This window comes from Cervus canadensis, chromosome 24 (genome assembly GCF_019320065.1).
Source record: "Cervus canadensis isolate Bull #8, Minnesota chromosome 24, ASM1932006v1, whole genome shotgun sequence".
Lineage (NCBI taxonomy): Eukaryota > Metazoa > Chordata > Mammalia > Artiodactyla > Cervidae > Cervus > Cervus canadensis.
In genome coordinates this window covers 26,871,609-26,890,195 of record NC_057409.1, presented here as the reverse complement: position 1 = coordinate 26,890,195, position 18,587 = coordinate 26,871,609, and the positions used below count along the sequence as shown (strand labels likewise).

Genomic DNA, 18,587 nt, shown 5'->3' with positions numbered 1-18,587 from the left:
TGAAAATGTGTCTATGTCACATTTTGAAAATTTTTTTCATCTGTTCGTTTAATATTTATTACTTGTTCACTGTGTGTCTGAATTTTCTGGCTGTGAGTAGAAATGAAGATATTGTTGGAGATTTCATTTGGAAAGGAAGTGTTTCTCTAGTGCCCCTTTTTGAGCTTCTGGGTCAGATTAAGACATCCTTGGAAAAAAGATAAATCAAAGTGTAAATTGTATACCAATGATGTAATGAGACTACATGACCATGTGAAGCTGCTCAGTCATGTCTGAGTGACCCCATGGACTGTAACTTACCAAGCTCCTCTGTCCATGGGATTTTTTTTTTCCATTTATTTTTATTAGTTGGAGGCTAATTACTTAACAGTATTGTAGTGGTTTTTGCCATACATTGACATGAATCAGCCATGGATTTACATGTGTTCCCCATCCTGAACCCCCCTCCCACCTCCCTCCCCATCCCATCCCTCTGGGTCATCCCATGGGATCTTACAGGCAAGAGTACTAGAGTGGGTTGCCATTTCCTTCTCCAGGGGATCTTCCCAACCTAGGGATCGAACCTGGGTCTCCTGCATTGCAGGCAGACGCTTTACCATCTGAGCCAGCAGGGAAGCCAATAAGACTACAACTAAGCTCTAAAAACTTCTTACTTTAAAATTTTGTGTTACTCAAAACTAACTTTCAGAAATCATATTGATTGAATTTCCAGTAATCAAATGTTACATAAGTTTGAATTTCTAAAATGTAGTTCTAACAGCATTTGGCTTTTTATCTGTTTTGTATGTATGTTTGGGATCCTGGTAAGATTTAATTTGAGAAAACAGCACAACGGCTGAGAAAACTGCTCTGGAGCAGTTGGGCAAACTTTTTCTGCAAAGGGCCAGATATTACACATTTTGGGCTTTGCAGACTCCATGGTCTCTCTTGCAATTACTCAAGTAGACTGTTAGAGCTTAAAAGCAGCCACAAAAGATAAAGAAGGGTAGGAGCCTGGCTGTGTTCTAATAATACTTTACAAAAGCAGGCAGGGGGTAAGGTGTGACCTTGTAGTTTGCAAACCCCTGATCTAGAAGGGAGAGGATGATGGACTTTGTAATTCATAGACTTGTGTGTGTGTGTGTGTGCATTAGTCACTCAGTCATGTCTGACTCTTTGTGACCCCATGGACCGTAGCTCACCAGGCTCCTCTGTCCATAGAAGTCTCCAAGCAAGAATACTGGAGTGGGTTACCATTCCCTTTTCCAGGCATCATCAGCGTCATCATCTATAAAAGAGGGCTGATGAAATCTACCTCACAGAGTGTCGAGAAGTTTAAGTAAGATAGGCTATGAAAACACCCAGTATAGCCATCGTTTACTTTCTTGATTTTCTTTCCTCTCTTTTCTCTTGCCTTAACCAGAACACTTGCATTTCTTTGGTGCAGCTACCTGAGCTAGTCATTGCTTGGGGTTTGATACTCACAAAAAAGAGAATTAAGGCCTAAGGGGAATTTGTGTTAGAAGCAAGCACTCACCAGCTGAACTGGCGCTCCAGAGAGAAGATTCTGAAGCCAAGGCTCTTTCTCTATTCTCCCTTTAAAAATTTTTTTCTTTGGTCATGCTGAGCAGCATGAAGGATCTTAGTTCCCCAACCAGAGGTTGAACTTGTGCACCCTGCAGTGGAAGCGTGGACCGTCAGGGGAATCCCTCCACACTCACTTAATAGCCTTACTTTGGGGAAGTTATTTCTTCACCTTTGATCACTACCTGCTCACCTCCACTGCAATTAGTTCTTCAAATAGTAAAACATGGACTCAGATTTTCTTTGAGCCTGGACAAGTCTACCAGGACTCACTCACTCTCTCCTACAGCGCAGGGAGTTTTGTACCATAGAGACTTAGAGAGCATAATCTTGGTGTTCAGTTGAAAAAGAGCTTAGATTGACATAACTAGGCAGTTTTGGAGGTAGACACGCCTGGGGTTGAACTGATTCTTGTCCTAAAAAGTGATATGATCTTGGGCAAAAGAGTGAACTTCTCTGAGCTTTCATTCTTTCATAATAATTAAAGGGATGATAATGCCTACCTTAAAGGGTTGTTGAAATGAACTTTAGAAATGTGTAGAAAAAAACACAAATGCCTTAGACTTGGACTAGCAGATGGAGAAAGCTAGGATTAAGTTTGATGTATAAATACTGTTGAAAAAATAAATGAAAACCAATATCATCATTATGATTTTTATCATGACACATATGGTAACTGAGATGCTGTTGTTCAGTTGCTAAGTCATGTCTGATTCTTTGTGACCCCATGGACTGCAGTAAGCCAGGCTCCTCTGTCATCCGCTATCTCCCAGAGTTTGCTCAAATTCATGTCCATTGAGTCAGTGATGCTATCTAGACAACTCATATTAATCTCTATCATCACCACCATTTACTATTGTCTTCAATCTCTCCCTTTTTTATTACCAACAAGTTATACATCATTAAAAACAATGCATTGCCATTTTGAATCTCAGTTTCAAGTCTCAGGATATTCAGACTGTGTGAAGCTGAGGATTTAGGAAATCACTGAACCCTGAACTTAAATGCCTCCTCCTTTCTTTAGCTTCCTTTGTGTAAATTCTTATAGACTAAGTGAAGTGGGGTTAATAGAAATCAACTTACAGGGCAATTGGGAGGATTAAGTACATAGTAGTGCCAATAAATAAACAGATAGACAGAGGCTTAGTAAAAATGAGTAGTCATACTGCTTCATTCTCTTCTAAGCAAAATATACAAACTAGGCTGTCTGTTTGGTGCCCCCTGGAAACTCTCTCTCATCCTCCAAACTATGTCTCCTTGGGGTCCTCAGAGTGTAACTCCCATTGTCCATCCATATCAGGTGTGAAGGGCTGTTGACAACTTGAAGTGTGGTCACTCTGGGATGGGAAAGAAGGTTGGATGGGGTGGTGGTGGTCATTGTAACATGTGTTTAGGCCATTATTGCAAACATAGATGGCTATAGGGACCACAGAGGAACCTCAAACTAGTGATGCAGCCTGGATATACGTGTCCCATTTCTTAAAACACATCAGCCTGTGAGGTCATCTTTTATTTTTCTCTTTTGACTTAGAAATAAAGATAGAGAAATATTTCTCTAGCTGTTCTCCAATGTGATCTGTGGAAGTCTTGGGTGCCTGAGACAATTTCAGAAGGTCCATGATGTCCAAACTAATTTTATAAAATACAAAGCATTACTTGCCTTTTTCACTGTATTGATATTTGCTGTGATGGTGCAAAAGCAATAGTGATTCAGCAGGAATAAAGGCAGTGATACCAGACCATTTTAGTAGTTATTGTATTCTTCATGGTCATGCACTCAAATTTAAAGAAGAAATGCTAACTTCACTTACAGATATCCTTGGAGAAATAGTAAGCGTTATTAATTTTATTAAATCTGTCTCCAGAAAAAACATTTGTGCAATTGTTTGAGTTACAAGCTGAACTAGCCATTTTTTTTTTCTTCATGGAACAGCATTTTTCAAACTATGGATATTCATACATGGGTATCTGGCATTCATTCAAAAATTAATGAAATCAGCTTGTCTCTTCAAGGGAAACAACTGTCAGAATTTGTTGCAGTGGTGAAGTTGGAGCTTTCAAGTAATATTAATATTTGGGAAAACCTATGTCTGTAAGTGTGAGCTTGATACCATGCTAATACTTTAAAGACTTTTTCCAACAAGATAACATTAAAAACAAATGTTACTTTTTTGATGCTATAGAATGGAATGTGTCAACACTTGGCAGATCTGCACAACTCATTAAACCAATATTTTCCAAATGACTAATACATTGTATTGTAAAATCTTGCATGAATAGAAGATACTTTCAAAATGTAAGACCAATGGATTTTAATGTAGCAGAGTATGAGTTTGTTGGTGTGGTTGCAGATTCCACATTATAACTAACATTTAAGAATATATCATTTGCTGAGTTTCAGTATAGTATCAAAGAATCATGTTCACAATTATGTGAAAAAGCTACGAAAGCATGTTTCCATTTTCCAATTGTGTGAGGCTGATTTTCTTCATTTGCTTTAGCCAAAATAACATAGCACAGTAGACTAAATGCATAAACTGTTAAGAGAATCCAATTGATTCTACCAAACCAGACATTCTAAAGAGATTTTCAAAAATATAAAAACAAAGTCATTCTTCTTGTGATCTTTCTTTGTTTTGGAAAATAACTTTTCATAAAAATATGTTATTGATGTTAATAGGAAATATCTTTATATTTTATACTTTCTCAGTTTTAATTTTTAATATAGTAAATATTTATCAGTTCAGTTCAGTTCAGTCGCTCAGTCCTGTCCGACTTTTTGCGACCCCATGGACAGGCCTCCCTGTCCATTACCAAGTCCCGGAGTTTACTCAAACTCATGTCCATCGAGTCGGTGATGCCATCCAGCCATCTCATCCTCTGTCGTCCCCTTCTCCTCCTGCCCCCAAGCCCTCCCAGCATCAGGGTCTTTTCCAATGAGTCAACTCTTCGCACGAGGTGGCCAAAGTATTGGAGTTTCAGCTTCAGCATCAGTAGATCTACACAAAATCCATTTGTAGATTTACACAAAAACAGAAAGTCTTTGAGGGCTTAATGACTTTTTTAGAGTGTAGCGGGATCCCAAGACAAATATTTGAGAATCTCTATTATAAGACATAGTGAGGAGAGCAGCAAAGGCGTGGCTTCGCTGTTGGGAGGGCGGGGCCCGCGGCAGCTGCAGATCCTGCTGCGTCTCGTGGGACTGCAGCTCCTCGGTGCCCACGGACTGTTGCTATGAGGGGAGGGCAAGTCCAGCATCGCCAGGGGCTCTGGTTTTCAAAGAAAAGCCAGAATTCCACACCCTAGTGTCACATCTCTCAGTTTTCATATTGACAGCACATTCAAGAAAATTTTAATACCCTGTGTGGATAGAAGAAAATTCACGTGGGTACAGGACGCTGCCTATGGGACAGCCTCTGGTCCAGGCTTGTATGCTGACAAAGCTCTGTACCAGAGGGGAGGATGTATGACTGTGATGATGATAATATAGTCAAGATGAAATAATAGTAAGGATTTAAAGAGGAAGGGTTTTAGAATTTTGTGTGTATGATAAAAAAAAAATTCTTCAAAAAATCACAAATTCCTAGAAACTTACCAGATGATTGTGTTCTACATGGTAGACATTGTGTTCAACCCATTGGGGAGCCTGGGAGAAGAAATGAGGGCTTTCTCTTGCTTCCGTTTAATTTCTTTTCTGAAAATGAGTGCTTTTTGTCTCTACTCCTCAGTGTAAAGAAAACCAACTCCAGACAACATAATAGCTCTCTGTTTTATTATAGTGTGGTTGCATACTTCTCTTCTCAACAGTTTGCCTCCTTATAAATTGGCAAAAAAAAAAACAAAAAACGAAATGATGCTGGATTCCTTAAAGTTAAGCAGCTTGTAGCTCCATTTGCAACAAAAGTGAAAAACAACTCAAAAGTAGCACAATTGGAAAATTCATCAGGATTGTGTAAATACAAATGCTTTTAATTTAGCAGACTTATTTCAAGAGCAAACCAAAATGTGTTTTTATGTTTCTAAATCAGATGATTCTAGATTTGTAAAGGGTATGAAATAACAAGTATTGCATATATTTAAATTTTCTTTAACAATTGTGATTGTTTACTTAAACGTATAAGCAAACAAATAAAGAAAGCTTTTCCATCCCAACTATCAATTATTATTTTACTCAGGCAATTTACTCATGGCAGTCTCTTTTAAAAACACCAATATAGTCCATCTTTTTCATTAGGGTGAGGTGAGAACAAAATCAATTTTTGAGGTTTGTGGTATAATGACAAGAAGTAGAATGGGGTCAGATATTCCTGGATTTGAATTTTCCTTCTATCATTCATACTAGCTATGTGATAAGATTTTGTGTAGATTTTGAAGCTCTATTAAACCTATTTTGTCCTTTTGCAACATGAGAATGGTAAGGCTGGTTATGAGAATTCAGTGAGGAGCTAGCAATCGACACAACTTGGCAGGTAGGCAAAACAGCTACAAGAATGTAATAAGAGCTAACCTTTACAGAGAGTTTATCACTATGTACTAGATATTGATCTAGACATTCTGTATGAATTAACACATTTAATACAGTGGTTTCATGAGAGTGGTGTTATAATTATTCCCAGAGGTTAAGTAAGTCACCCAAGATGACACAGCTAGAAAATTGAGAAACCAGGACTTGAACCCTGGGAGTAGCAGCTTACTAAATTATCCCTTCTTTCTTTTCTTCTACCTCTCGGCTTTAAACATTTCCATGGTAAGACTACTGGGTCTGTGATGCTTATGAGTAACAACAACAAAAAAAGAATGTAGAGCTGAGGGTGGGTTTCTCTGTGATTCAGGCAGCACCGTGTGGTCCTGCCAAAAACATCAGCGGTTGGTTGGTACCCATAGCTCCAGTCACTAAATCAGACTCAAACCCCATTATGATTATCACTCTGCATTTAATAAATCTTTCAGAAGTCAATTTCCAGGGACTCATTTTAAGAAAGAGAATACAAAATTTGCTCAAAGCTGAAGAATTATTTAGAATAAGGGAAGTCATCTATTTTTTAAAAGCTGATAAATAATCACAAGCACTACAAAATGCAGAAGAAAATCTTATATGTCTTCATATGACAATGATTTTATAGAATCACTTTCCATAATAAAAATATAAAAATAATTCAGTTTGTTGGCATTTTAAAAATATGTAAATAGTTTAGAAGAGTTCCTTTGAACTTTGTAATTTGTTCTTGGTAATGTCATTTACATTCAGGCTGACTGTCAGATTTGAGAAAACCTCTAGTGAGTTTCATTTGTAATTGAGCTGTTACAGACGAGGCACTCAGTTTGTGGTACTGCTCTGGGTTTTCCCCCAGTAGATCCAGGAATTCTGATAAATTTATTTCACATGTTTTCCATCAAAAGGAGAAAAAACCAATAGTACATTTATAATTGTATATGCTGCATTATGGAGTACACTTCCTCAATAAGAAAGAACTTCTGTTCTTATTAGGCATTAATGAGAACCAAATCTTCTACTTACAGTTTTAAACCTCTGGTGATTGGAAGAATTTTCCTCAGGCTGGCTTCTGTTACACACATTTCAAATTACATTTCTCATCCAGTACCCACAGACTTCCATGCTGGGTCCCCAGGAGCTGTGAATATCTCCGAATGACCTCTGGCTCTGGTGCTGGTGCCAGATGAGTTGGCACAGTAGGCAAGAAGAGTGTTCCTAAGAGTGGTCCTACCCTGGCACAGCTAACAATGACTTCACTATCCACAGAAGTGACTGTGAGCCATCGAAATACCTCCCACTGAAATCAAACTAAATACATTCCAGCTCAACCTGCCCTCAGCCAGATCTCTTAAATGCTATGACTCTCTAAAACACCTGGGTCAAGTGGAAAGCTTGATGGAGAGGAAATTAGAACTAAAAGGCGTGGTGGTCTTAACACATTGCAGTTGAATTGTCTTACTTTTGCACATTTTCCCAAAATGGTTGACCGTATGAAACATTGCTTGGACTTCTCAAGTCACCAGGTAATTGGAGAAAGATCAGGTCACTGTGTGGTAGAGAACAGTTTGAGAAAGACACATTATTATTATTTTTTAAAATAATTTTATTTATTTATTTAATTTTGCCTTCACTGGGTCTTTGCTGCTTTGCATGGGCTTTCTCTGGTTGCTGTGAGAGGGAACTGCTCTTCCGTGTGGTGAGTGGTCTTCTTGTTGCAGTGGCTTCTCTTGTTGTGGAGCACAGGCCCTAGGCATGTGGGTCTCAGCAGTTGTGGTGTGTGGGTTCTAGAAAGTGGGCTTCAGTAGTTGCAGCACACGGGCTCAGTAATTGTGGCTCACGAGCTTAGCTGCTCTGTGGAACGTGGATCTTCCCAGATCAGGGATCGAACCCGTGTCCACTGCACCACTAGGGAAGTCCCAAGACACATTATCTTGAATTGATCTTCATTAATGCTAGCTAATCATCTGACTCAAAAGGTAAACCTTTTAAAAGAGGCAAAATATTGAATACAATTTAGTAATTAATTCTGAGTTTTTGGCCTTGTAATTACAAATGTTGGATGTCACTTTAAGCCAGCCTTTTAAAGATTGTTTGAAACAGATTGTCCATGCTTCAGATAGCTAATGTGTATGGGGAGGATTCAGAGTCTGTGTTTATAATCCTTAAAGAGTGGGTCACTTGATGATTAATACCTGTTTTGGAAGCCTTTGAGAAATTACTAATCATTTTACAAAGGAGGAAACATATTTGGAATAATTTTTCTTTGTGTTTTGAAATGCCATACTTGTAAGACATTGCTAGTTGGTTCATGAATTTGTCATTAGGTTCATGTATTTTTCTTTTTTTTTGGAAAAATATACATACCATGAAATTTTTATGTGTACCAAAAAAGTACCATAGGTATGACATTATTGGAATTGCCATGAATGAACAAAACAAAAACAAAACCCAAAAAACCTGTTCTCCAGTTACAAGTCTGGGTAATTTTTTTTTTGGATGAAATTTTCAGTGCAAAATTGGACAGTCAAGTCCTCCCTCACACAACTTAGATGTAAATGATGATGCTGTATGCTGGAGAACTATACAGCACTAAGAAGCTGCTGTCCAAGTTATGGAACATTTAATATGATGGTTTTGGGACGTGTGAGAATGGAAAAACAATGTGTTCATGTATTATTTTATATAAGTCTCTTAAGTACATGTTCATAACTACATTAATAAATTAAATATTATAACTAGAGCTAATGATTTCAACCATCTGTCCATATAACAAGCAGCCATAAAATCTCAGTGGGATAAACAACAAGCATGTACTTATCACCCCAGCGTGTTGTTCAGGCTGCCGGGGATTGAGCTGAGCTGCTCCCAGCTCTCTGGGCTGAGCTCCAGGCTGTGCGCTCTGTTCAAGTTGGAGCCTGGGGCTTATTCTTATGAGACCCGTGGGCTGCCCAGGGCATGTTCTTCCCTGGCAATGACAGAACGACAAGTCCAACCTTGCAAGCAAATATCAAGCCTCTGCTTGCATTGTATCTACTAACATGCCATTGGCCAAAGCAAGTCACATGATTGAGTCCAAAGTGAAGGGGCAGAAATGTACTTTCCATTCGCCTAAGAGGTGCCAGGCAGTCTCATCACCAAGCCCTGAATCAATGGGCAGTCACATCTTCCCTTCCCACTGAAGTGAAAGGGAGGAAATGAACCGACGCTGAATTAGTTTTCCATGGTTGTTCTCTTAAATGACCACAAACTTGGTGGCTTAAAACCACAGAAATTTATACTGTGCCAGATACAGAGGCCAGAAGTTCAGAATCAGGATCACTCATGGGTGATAATAGGGCTGTGCTACCTCCAGAGGCTCTAGTGGAGAATCTTGACTCTTCCAACTGCTGGTGACTGCCAGCATTCCTTGGCTTGTGGCCACATCATTGCAGTCTTCAAGGCCAGCATCTTCAAATCTCTCTCTACTCCATCATTTTGCCTCCTGCTCTGCGTCAAATGCCCCTCAGTTTCTCTCTTATATGAACACTCCTGAGGGTGTTTAAGGCCCACCTACATAATCCAGATAATCACCCCCATGTTGAGAACCTTAACTTAATCATATCTGTGAAATCCTCACCATGTAATGTAATATTCACAGTTTTTAGGGATTAGGACTTGGTGTCTTTGGTGGCTACTATTCTGCCTGCTACAACCACAGTTCCTGAAAATGTATATATTCATGCTGAATACGAATTTTTAAAAAATATTTTTGGAAAAATAGAGGATTACTGTATATTTGGAGTGACTTCATTTGTAATTTAATTGGTAGTATAGGACTAGGAAGACTGGGAATTAGGGCTAACACTTGCACTTAGGTGTTAAAGTCTGAAATTCACATCCTTTAACAGTTCTGCTAAGTCAGAGTCAGAGTCAAGAACTTGCTGTCTTAGTTAGCTCAGGCTGCTACGCATAGACTGGATAGCTTAAACAGCAGAAATTAATTTTTCACAATTCTGGAGGCTGGAAAATCCAAGATCAAAATGCCAACCGATTTGATTCCTGGTGAGAGCCCTTTTGCTGGCTTGTGGACAGCCACCTTTTTGTTGTGTCCTTACCTGGTGGGTGGTGGGGGGAGGAGAGGGAAAGCTCTGGCCTCTTTCTCTTCTTGCATTCTCAGTCGCTATGTTGTACTTGACTGTTTGCGACCCCATAGACTGTAGCCCTCCAGACTCCTCTGTCCATGAGATTTTCCAGGTAAGAGTATTGGAGTGGGTTGCCATTTCTTCTTCCAGGGGATCTTCCTGACCTAGTAATTAACTCCTGTATCTCCTGCGTTGCAGGCAGATTCTTTACCACTGAGCCACCTGGGAAGCCCCTTCCCTTCTTATAAAGGCACTAATCTCATCATGGGGGAACCTACCTCATGACCTCATCGAAACTCAGTTACCTCCCAAAGGCCCTGCCTCCTAAAACCGTTGCACTGGGGATTAGAACTTAATCGTGAAATTTTAAGGGACACAAATATTCAGTCCATAGCGCCTGCACAGCTCAATATCTCCTCCACCCGCAGCCACCTTCAAATCTCCGCCCCTTTGAACTTCGACATTCCCTCTCTGAAAGGATGGAGGAAAAGGGACACTGAGAGATTAATTTCAAGATAGCTACTTGGAGCAACCAGATAGACAAAGAGATAATAAAATGTGTGTTTCATTGATGTCACGATGGAATCCTGCTTGGCTAGTTCAGCTTTTGGGGAGGAGGCCAAGTGACACATTGGCGGTAATAAATACATGGTGGCTTTCTAAGAGGAGCCCTGAGAACTACAGAATCCAGGAACCACTCTTCTGACCTCAATGCTGTCTGAATGAAGAAGGCATGGGAATGTCCCCAAAGGTGACAGGCTCTTGTGACTGATTTAATCATAATATTTGGAGGCTTACTTTGGAGAAGAGGAGCTGTGTAATGTAAACTTTTCAAGCACCAAGCAGCAGAAAGTGGTGCTGCCTAAGAGGATAACCTCTGTTTTTTTTTTTTTTTTTTTTTTAATTAAATGAAAAGGAATCTTAAAGGTGGAAAAAATAGGGTAAGTGTAATCTATTAATATTTGCTTAATTTTATAAATGAAGTAACTGAGTTCCCATTGATCAAGTATTACCAAGTTTATATAATTAGCTCCAGAGCAGGAACTAGAACTAGGTTTTCTGACACCAGGTTCAGACTGTTCTCACGGCAGTAACACAGCAGATGCTCTTTGGTTGGGTTTCCAGGCTGCCAGAATTTCTCTTTCTCTGGGGCCAGCTTGGGATATATGGGTATTGTCCTTGTAGACCATGGTCATGTAGCGTGGTCCTGTCTCTCTGACCAGGAGAGTGGGTAGGAATGTCTCTCCCATGAATATGGAATCTGAAATAGTAACACATGGAGAGTGGTAATTGATGGTGCTGGGTCACCTGGTGACCATTCTCTAGGAAGAAGGTAGCACATGGGAGCAGTGTGGAGTCCACCCTGCTACTTATTATCTCTGACTTTGGGCAAGTTACTTCTCTTTACCTATCTTCTTTGTCTTTGAAATCACCTACTTGGTGATACTGTTTTGAGGACTCTATGAGAAAATATCTTTAAAATATATAGAACGGTGCCAGACATGTAGCAAATATTCAACGTGTATCAGTTACTTATCTCCTGCTGAGGCCAGGAGATGCCCTGGGCTCCTTTGCTTTCTGAGTCTTGTTATTTAGTTCTTCTTTTGAGTCTAAGTGATACCATAGGATCTTCTCTACAAGTGTCGTTTCTCTCCTCCTTTATTTAAGCAAGTCAGAGTCAGCTTCTATTTCTTGAAACAAGAATACATTAAATAATATTGATGTTCATGCATTATGGCTCCTACATTATTAGGAAAATTAAATAAAGTGTTATGACTCTGAAAGCTACTTCTAGATTAATCTGGTTAACTTGAGGTACAATTCAATAGGCTTCGCAGGTGGCTCAGTGGTAAAGAATCTGTCTGACCAGCAGAAAACACAGGAGACTCGGGTTTGATCTCTGAATCTGGAAGATCCTCTGGAGGAGGAAATGGCAACCCACTCCAGTATTCTTGCCTGGGAAATCTTATGGACAGAGGAGCCTGGCGGGCAACAGTCCTTGGGGTCACAAAGAGTTGGACACAACTGAACATGCACACATGTGATGACTCTCAGCTAGGGCGTGTGTGTGTGTGTGTGTGTGTGTGTGTGTGTACCCTGACAGTACGAAATGAGAGCACATGTTCTGTTTGACAAAAAAAATTAAAAATCAATATATGAGGGAAGCAGTATTAAAAGTAATGTGTACTAATGCTACTTTACATCAGTGAATGGAAGTTGAGCCAGTTAGATCTGTATAAAGAGGGGTAGACAAATTGATCTAGATCATGATGTGTGGTGAAATAGTTCATCATTAATGTATTCAAGAGCTGGTTATCAGTGCTTAAATTACCAAAATATTGACTTTATCTGCCAATACTAGTTGAGAAAATTGTTGCATTCCAGCATATTTATTGGATTTCATAGATCTTAGTACATATACTATGCAACCATAAATAAAATTCAGCTGATACATTTAGGAGAGAAAGATCATTTTGATAGCTTATATTCCATAACATTAAAGGGAGTCATTCCTAATATTATGCACCAGATACACTTTTGTTTAACAACTTGCTGTCTTTGTACTTTACATAAATTAGATATATAGCAGCAGGTTCAATTAACTCTACAGAATAAAAATAGCAATTTCTAAAAGCAACTTCAGGACATTTCTGTGTGTAATTCTACAGGATGCCTTCATGCCATTCAATGAATGTAATAAAGATGCTGGTAAAAATAGCATTTGCATTGAATTTAGAATGGAAAATAGAATCAGTGGGGATATTAATAAATACTAAATCTCCAAATGAATCTCCAAGTCTATTAAGAGTTTTAATGCTGCATTTGAAGCTCATAACTCCAGGCAATTCCCTATCTAACTTAGCTTTGGCAAATGTTTATTTTGAGAAATGTTCAGTCATCTGTTTTACAAGCTGATTCTCTTTATACCTGAAACTTTTCATAAGAAAGTCGGCAAAAAAATTGATTCCATTTTTTAGGAAAGGTGGAGCCCATCTGCTTTAGGGCTGGGGACATACACACAAAGGGCTTCTTTAATAGCTGAGCTGGTAAAGAATCTGCCTGCAGGAGACCCTGGTTCAATTCCTGGGCCGGGAAGATCTGTTGAAGAAGGGATAGGCAACCCACTCCAGTATTCTTGGGCTTCCCTTGTTGCTTAGCTGGTAAAGAATCCACCTGCTATGTGGGAAACTTGGGTGCAATCCTTGGGTTGGGAAGATCCCCTGGAAAAGGGAAAGACTACCCACTCCAGTATTCTGGCCTAGAGAATTCCATGGACTGTATAGACCATGGGATCGCAAAGAGTCAGACATGACTAAGTGACTTTCGCTTCACTTCACTTCACTTCACTTCATACAAAGAATATTGCTTATTTGAACAGGAAGAAACCTGAGAGGCTATCATATCTAATCCTTTATTAATAGGTTGTAAATTCCCAGAGTGGTGGAGTACTTGTGTAAGGTTGCTCAGGAATTTGGCAGAGCTGGGGTCATGCCCAGTCCTAGTCTAGGACTCCTTCTGCCACATCCATATTAATTTTCCTTTTACAGATGAAGAAATTGAACCCCGAAGAGGTTAAATGACTTACCAAGAAGGTCAAATAGCTTGTTAATGGCTGATGGTGACCAGCAGGCCTCTTGATGCTTTTCTGTGGGTTTTGATCAAAATCTATAAGGATATGATCCAATGGGCCCTGGCCTGTGATTGAGAGTTTATTTCTCTTATGTCCATCCAGGCATCTGAATACTTTATAAAGAAGAAACTTGTCTTAATAAAGAAGAAACTCCTTTTGTTCTTAATCAGACATTAGACAGAAAATAAAATTACCCTTGGGAAAAGTATTGGCTCAGATTTATGCCAGAGTACCCTGGATTTGGCCAGGTCTCACCAGCCTGTGGGTACAAATAAAATCTCAGTAACATTAGGATCTCTATGTCTGGGGTTCATTCTTTCCCCTGGCAGAGACAGAAGCAGGCTGGGACTCAGTTTAGCCACTAAGACACCTGGACAGGTAAGGGTGTAAATGATGCATAGGAAGGAAGCAAAGGCACTAGAATCAAACTCTGCCTTTCATACTGTGTTCCCTTTAGACAGTCCAACCCACATCCAAGGGAGTTTCAGCAATCTGATAATTGCTTGACTTAACCCTGTTTCTCATTAGTATCAATGATTATTTTTTCTTTGTCACCTGAACCTGTCATTTCTCTCCTCCAGTCCATTCATTCAACAAACTTTTATTGACCTCCTACCTACTGGGTTCCAAGAGCTGGAAAAAGTGTAATTAATAGACAGACGTGGTTCCTGGCCGTATGAAGCTTATGCTTTGGAGGTAGACACAGACAATAAATACATAAACAAACATACCAAAGGTTTACAGATTATAATAAGTGCTTTGTTTGTTATTCCCTCGGTTGTATCCAACTTTTCGACCCCATGGACTGTAGTCCGCCAGGCTTCTCTGTCCATGGGATTTCTCAGGCAAGAATCCTGGAGTGGGTTGCCATTTCCTTCTCCAGGTGATCTTCTCGGATCAAACTCAGGTCTTCTGCATTGTAGGCAGAGTCTTTACCATCTGAGCCAAGGGAAGCTCCATAATAAGTGCTAGGTAGGCAATATAAAAGGTGCTGTATGACAAATAATGGTGTGAGAGCAAGCCTATGTTATGTAGAGTGCTATGAAGAAGGACTCTACAACATAGCAGCAATACACTCAGTAGTAATTCTCTCAATTCTTCTCCCAAAGGACTTTCATCCACTGTGCATTGGGGAAAAGGAAAATACCAAGCTCTTTTCAGTGCACCATTGTGAGATGGGAGAACACTCATGAGAAGATTCCTGCAGGACCAGAGGATACAGTAAACAGTAGGAGCAGATGCCACAGACTCTGAAAGACATAGTCTGCATTGATAGTGATACCAAGGATCCAAATTATCACCATAGCCCCACTTTTCAAATGAAGGTGTGTGAGGGCCTGGTAACAAGGAAAGCCTGGTACGGGGCTTGATCACAGTGGGCCTTCTGGATCCAGACCCACCTGATGGTCATTCTAGTCCCCAAATGTATAATTGGAACAAACTTACTTGGGACTTGTCAGAATCTTCCTTACCTGAAGGGCAACAGTTATCATTGTGGGGATGTCAAGTAGAAGCCTCTGGCACTGCGTCTTCCCCAGGCCTAACCCAGACAGTAAATCAAAACCATGACTGCCTGCCAGACATTCAAGACTTAAAGAAGGCAGAGATTGGCGTCCCTTTCATATTCCCATTTTCATTCTTCCATATAACCTGTAAAAACTAGGTGGATCGTGGCTGATGACAGTGAAAGGCTACAGACTTTACCAAGTAGCTTTTCCAGTTGTAGCTCTGAGCCAGAGGTGAGTTTCTTTGCTGGAGCAAATGAGCTCAGCCTTGGGCTATACTATCTGGTCCTTAATCTTGCAAATCTATTCCTTTCCACCCTTATTAGAAAGGATGGTCAGAAACAATTTGCTTTCAATGTAACAGAAAAAAGTAACCATTGTTTACTCTGTTCCAAGGTCACACTAACTCTGTCCCTGCCCTGTATCCTATTCTAGTCCAAAGGGAGGAGGGCCATCTGGACGTTCCTTAGAACATTACAATAGTCCACTGCATTGATGATGCTGTGTTCATCAGATTCGATTAGCAAGAAACGGCAGCTATGTTGGAGGTCTTCGTAAGGTACACATGCTCCAGATGGTAGGAAATAAAGCCAGTGAAGATGCGGGGCCCTGTCACATTAATGAAGTATATTAGAGTCCAATGGCCTGAACCATGCTGGGAGTTCTATAAGTAAAGGAAAACATCACAACTTTCATTTCCCATTATGGAGAAAGTGGCACTATGTGTCAGGTTCTGGAGGAAGCACATTGTACTTTGGAATGCTGTTCCTGCCCATTAACAGGGCGTCATGGTAGGCAGCTTTGAAACAGGCCCAAAGAAGGAGAAAGCTCTGCAGCAGGCCCAGGCTGTTACAGAAGCAGCTCTGCTGTTTTGGGTCACATGGCCTGGCAATCTCTGTGACTCTGAAGGCATTGGTGGTAGAAAAAAGCACTGTGTAATGTTTATGGGAAGCAGTGATAGGAAAATCTCATCACGGACTCCTAGGCTTCTAGAACTAGACCATTCCATCTACAGCAGAGAAGTATACATCATTCAAAACAAAGCTTCTGGCATACCTCTGGTCCCTGGTAAAGGCTGAGCATCTGACTATGGGACATCAAGTGGCCATGCAGCCAGATGTGGCCATTCTGAGCAGGCTATGTCCTCAGGCACGGTGGACCCTCCAGCTCTCCATTGTAAGATGGGAGCAGAACCCTCATGATAAGGCTCCCACAGGACCAGAGGCTATAAGTAAGCTATAGGAGCAGATGCTGCAGAGTCCATAACACCCATCATTGTTGTACCAGCCCTGGGCCTTCACTTACATCTATGGTCAATCAACCCTCATAACCAACCCACTGACAAAGAAGGAAGATGCCTTAGTCAGGCTCATGGATTGGTGGATACAAGCCAAAGTCAGAGAGTAGCTGCACTCTAGACGCACTTCAGTGTCTCTCAGAGACAACAGGCAGGGGGAAGTCCTGTAGTGGGTGGAGTTCCACTGGGTCATCCAGTTCACGTGGAAAGTGAAGTGGTCCTGTGTAGGAATATATTCAGACTCATGGCCTTGCTGCTTGCTTAGCGGCTTAGAAGGAGAAAGATTAGAAGATCAGGGGCAAGGAGGTCAAGATGGATCTGTGGGAATGGGCATGAATTTTGTATGGCATGTAAATGATCACCAGAGATTATGAGGCGCAAAACAAAGTTGTAAAGTGACTCAGCCAGGTGACATCAGCTTAGCTGGCATGGGCCATCTCACTGGTGGCACAATGACTAAAGGGAAAGAATAGCCATGGTGTCAGGATCAGGGCAATTCACTAAGGCTGATCTAATTATTCCCACTGCCAAATGTCCAACTGACCAGCAACAGAGACCAGAGACTTTAATATGGCGCCATCCATCAAGGAAACCAACCAGCCTCTTGGTAGCAAGTTGGCTACATTGGATATCTTTTACCTTGAAACAGGCATCAGTTCATCTTGACTGGGGTTGCCCCATACTTCACTTATGAGTTTGCCTATTGCTTGCATACCCTCAGCAAGTACCAGAACCTCAAAACCTACAGAACATTTAATCTACTCACATGAGACCCTGTATAGCATTGCTTTGAGCCAAGGGACCCACTGTACAGCAAAAGGACATGTGGCAATGGGCACACAGACATGGGATCCTTTGGTCTTTATTATTTACTATACTACCCAGAAACCACAAGAATGATAGGGTGGTGGAATGATCTATTAAAGAAGCTGCTTAAATGCCAGCTTAAAGATGATATATTGCAAAGATGGGACACATCATCATCCATTTTAGGTATATGCCTTAAATCAGTGACCATTCTGTAGTATTCTTTAATAGGTGGAATACATAGTAGGTCTGGAAACCAAAGAGGTAAAAAAGTAGGAATGACCCCTTACCATTTTTTCCAGTGACCTACTTGGAGGATTGCTACTTCCTTTTCCCCATAGCTCTGAGTTCTGTGAATCTAAAGATCCTGGTCCCAGAGGAAGAATGCTTCCCCAAGGGGACACAGTAAGTGTCCTATTGAACTGTGGTTGCCGCTGAGTCACTTTGACTTTCTTATCTCAAGGGACCAGCAGTTAAGGAAATGAGTTACGTATTCTTATGAGTAATTCACCCTCATTTTTAGGCAGACGTGGTAGCACTATCGGTAGAGAACCCGCCTGCCAGTGCAGGAGGCATAAGAGACACGGATTCAATCTCTGGGTTGGGAAGATCTCTTGCAGTAGGAAATGGGAATCTGCTCCAGTATTCTTGCCTGGAGAATCCCATGGACAGAGGAGACTGGCAGGCTACAGTTCATAGGGTCACAAAGAGTCGGACAGGACTGAAGTGACTTAGCGTGCAAGGACTGCTGCTACACAAAGAGAGTGGGAAGAGTTTGACTTTTAGGTGATGCACTGGGACACCTTACCCAGTTTTAATTGAAAATAGGAAAGTACAACAGCTTCTGCCTGAAACTGACATCAGAACCAGTAACTCAGAACCCCAGAAACGAAAGTCTGGATCATCCTCCCAGATATGCCGTTTAGACCAGCATAGGTTCTAGTCAAGAGTGCAGGGAATCTAGAATATGTGTGGCAGAAGAGCCAAATAATTATCAAGTTTCAGCCTTGAGATCAAGTGTAGAAGCCAGATTATTCTTTGTACAAGTTTTTGTCTTATAAGTTTATCCCAGAAACAAAGTCAACTATAATCATGTAAAAACTGTTCCTTTCATGGGTAGACTTACCGTAAAAACAAGTGCGTAAGACGTGGGCTATCATGAGCCCAT

General features: G+C 40.7%; 1 long non-coding RNA gene and 1 other non-coding gene across 2 annotated transcripts in view; one reads left to right on the top strand and one right to left on the bottom strand.

Moving 5' to 3' along the window:
• The window catches only part of LOC122426327, a 92,560-nt gene extending 77,562 nt beyond the window's left edge, over window positions 1-14,998 (top strand). The window contains exon 3 of the long non-coding RNA XR_006265141.1: window positions 14,920-14,998. This is a non-coding gene — a long non-coding RNA (uncharacterized LOC122426327). The remainder of the gene's footprint in view (window positions 1-14,919) is intronic.
• On the bottom strand, window positions 543-614 carry TRNAC-GCA. The gene has a single exon. It is a non-coding gene; the product is annotated as a tRNA-Cys (tRNA).
• Window positions 14,999-18,587: the final 3,589 nt, after the last annotated feature.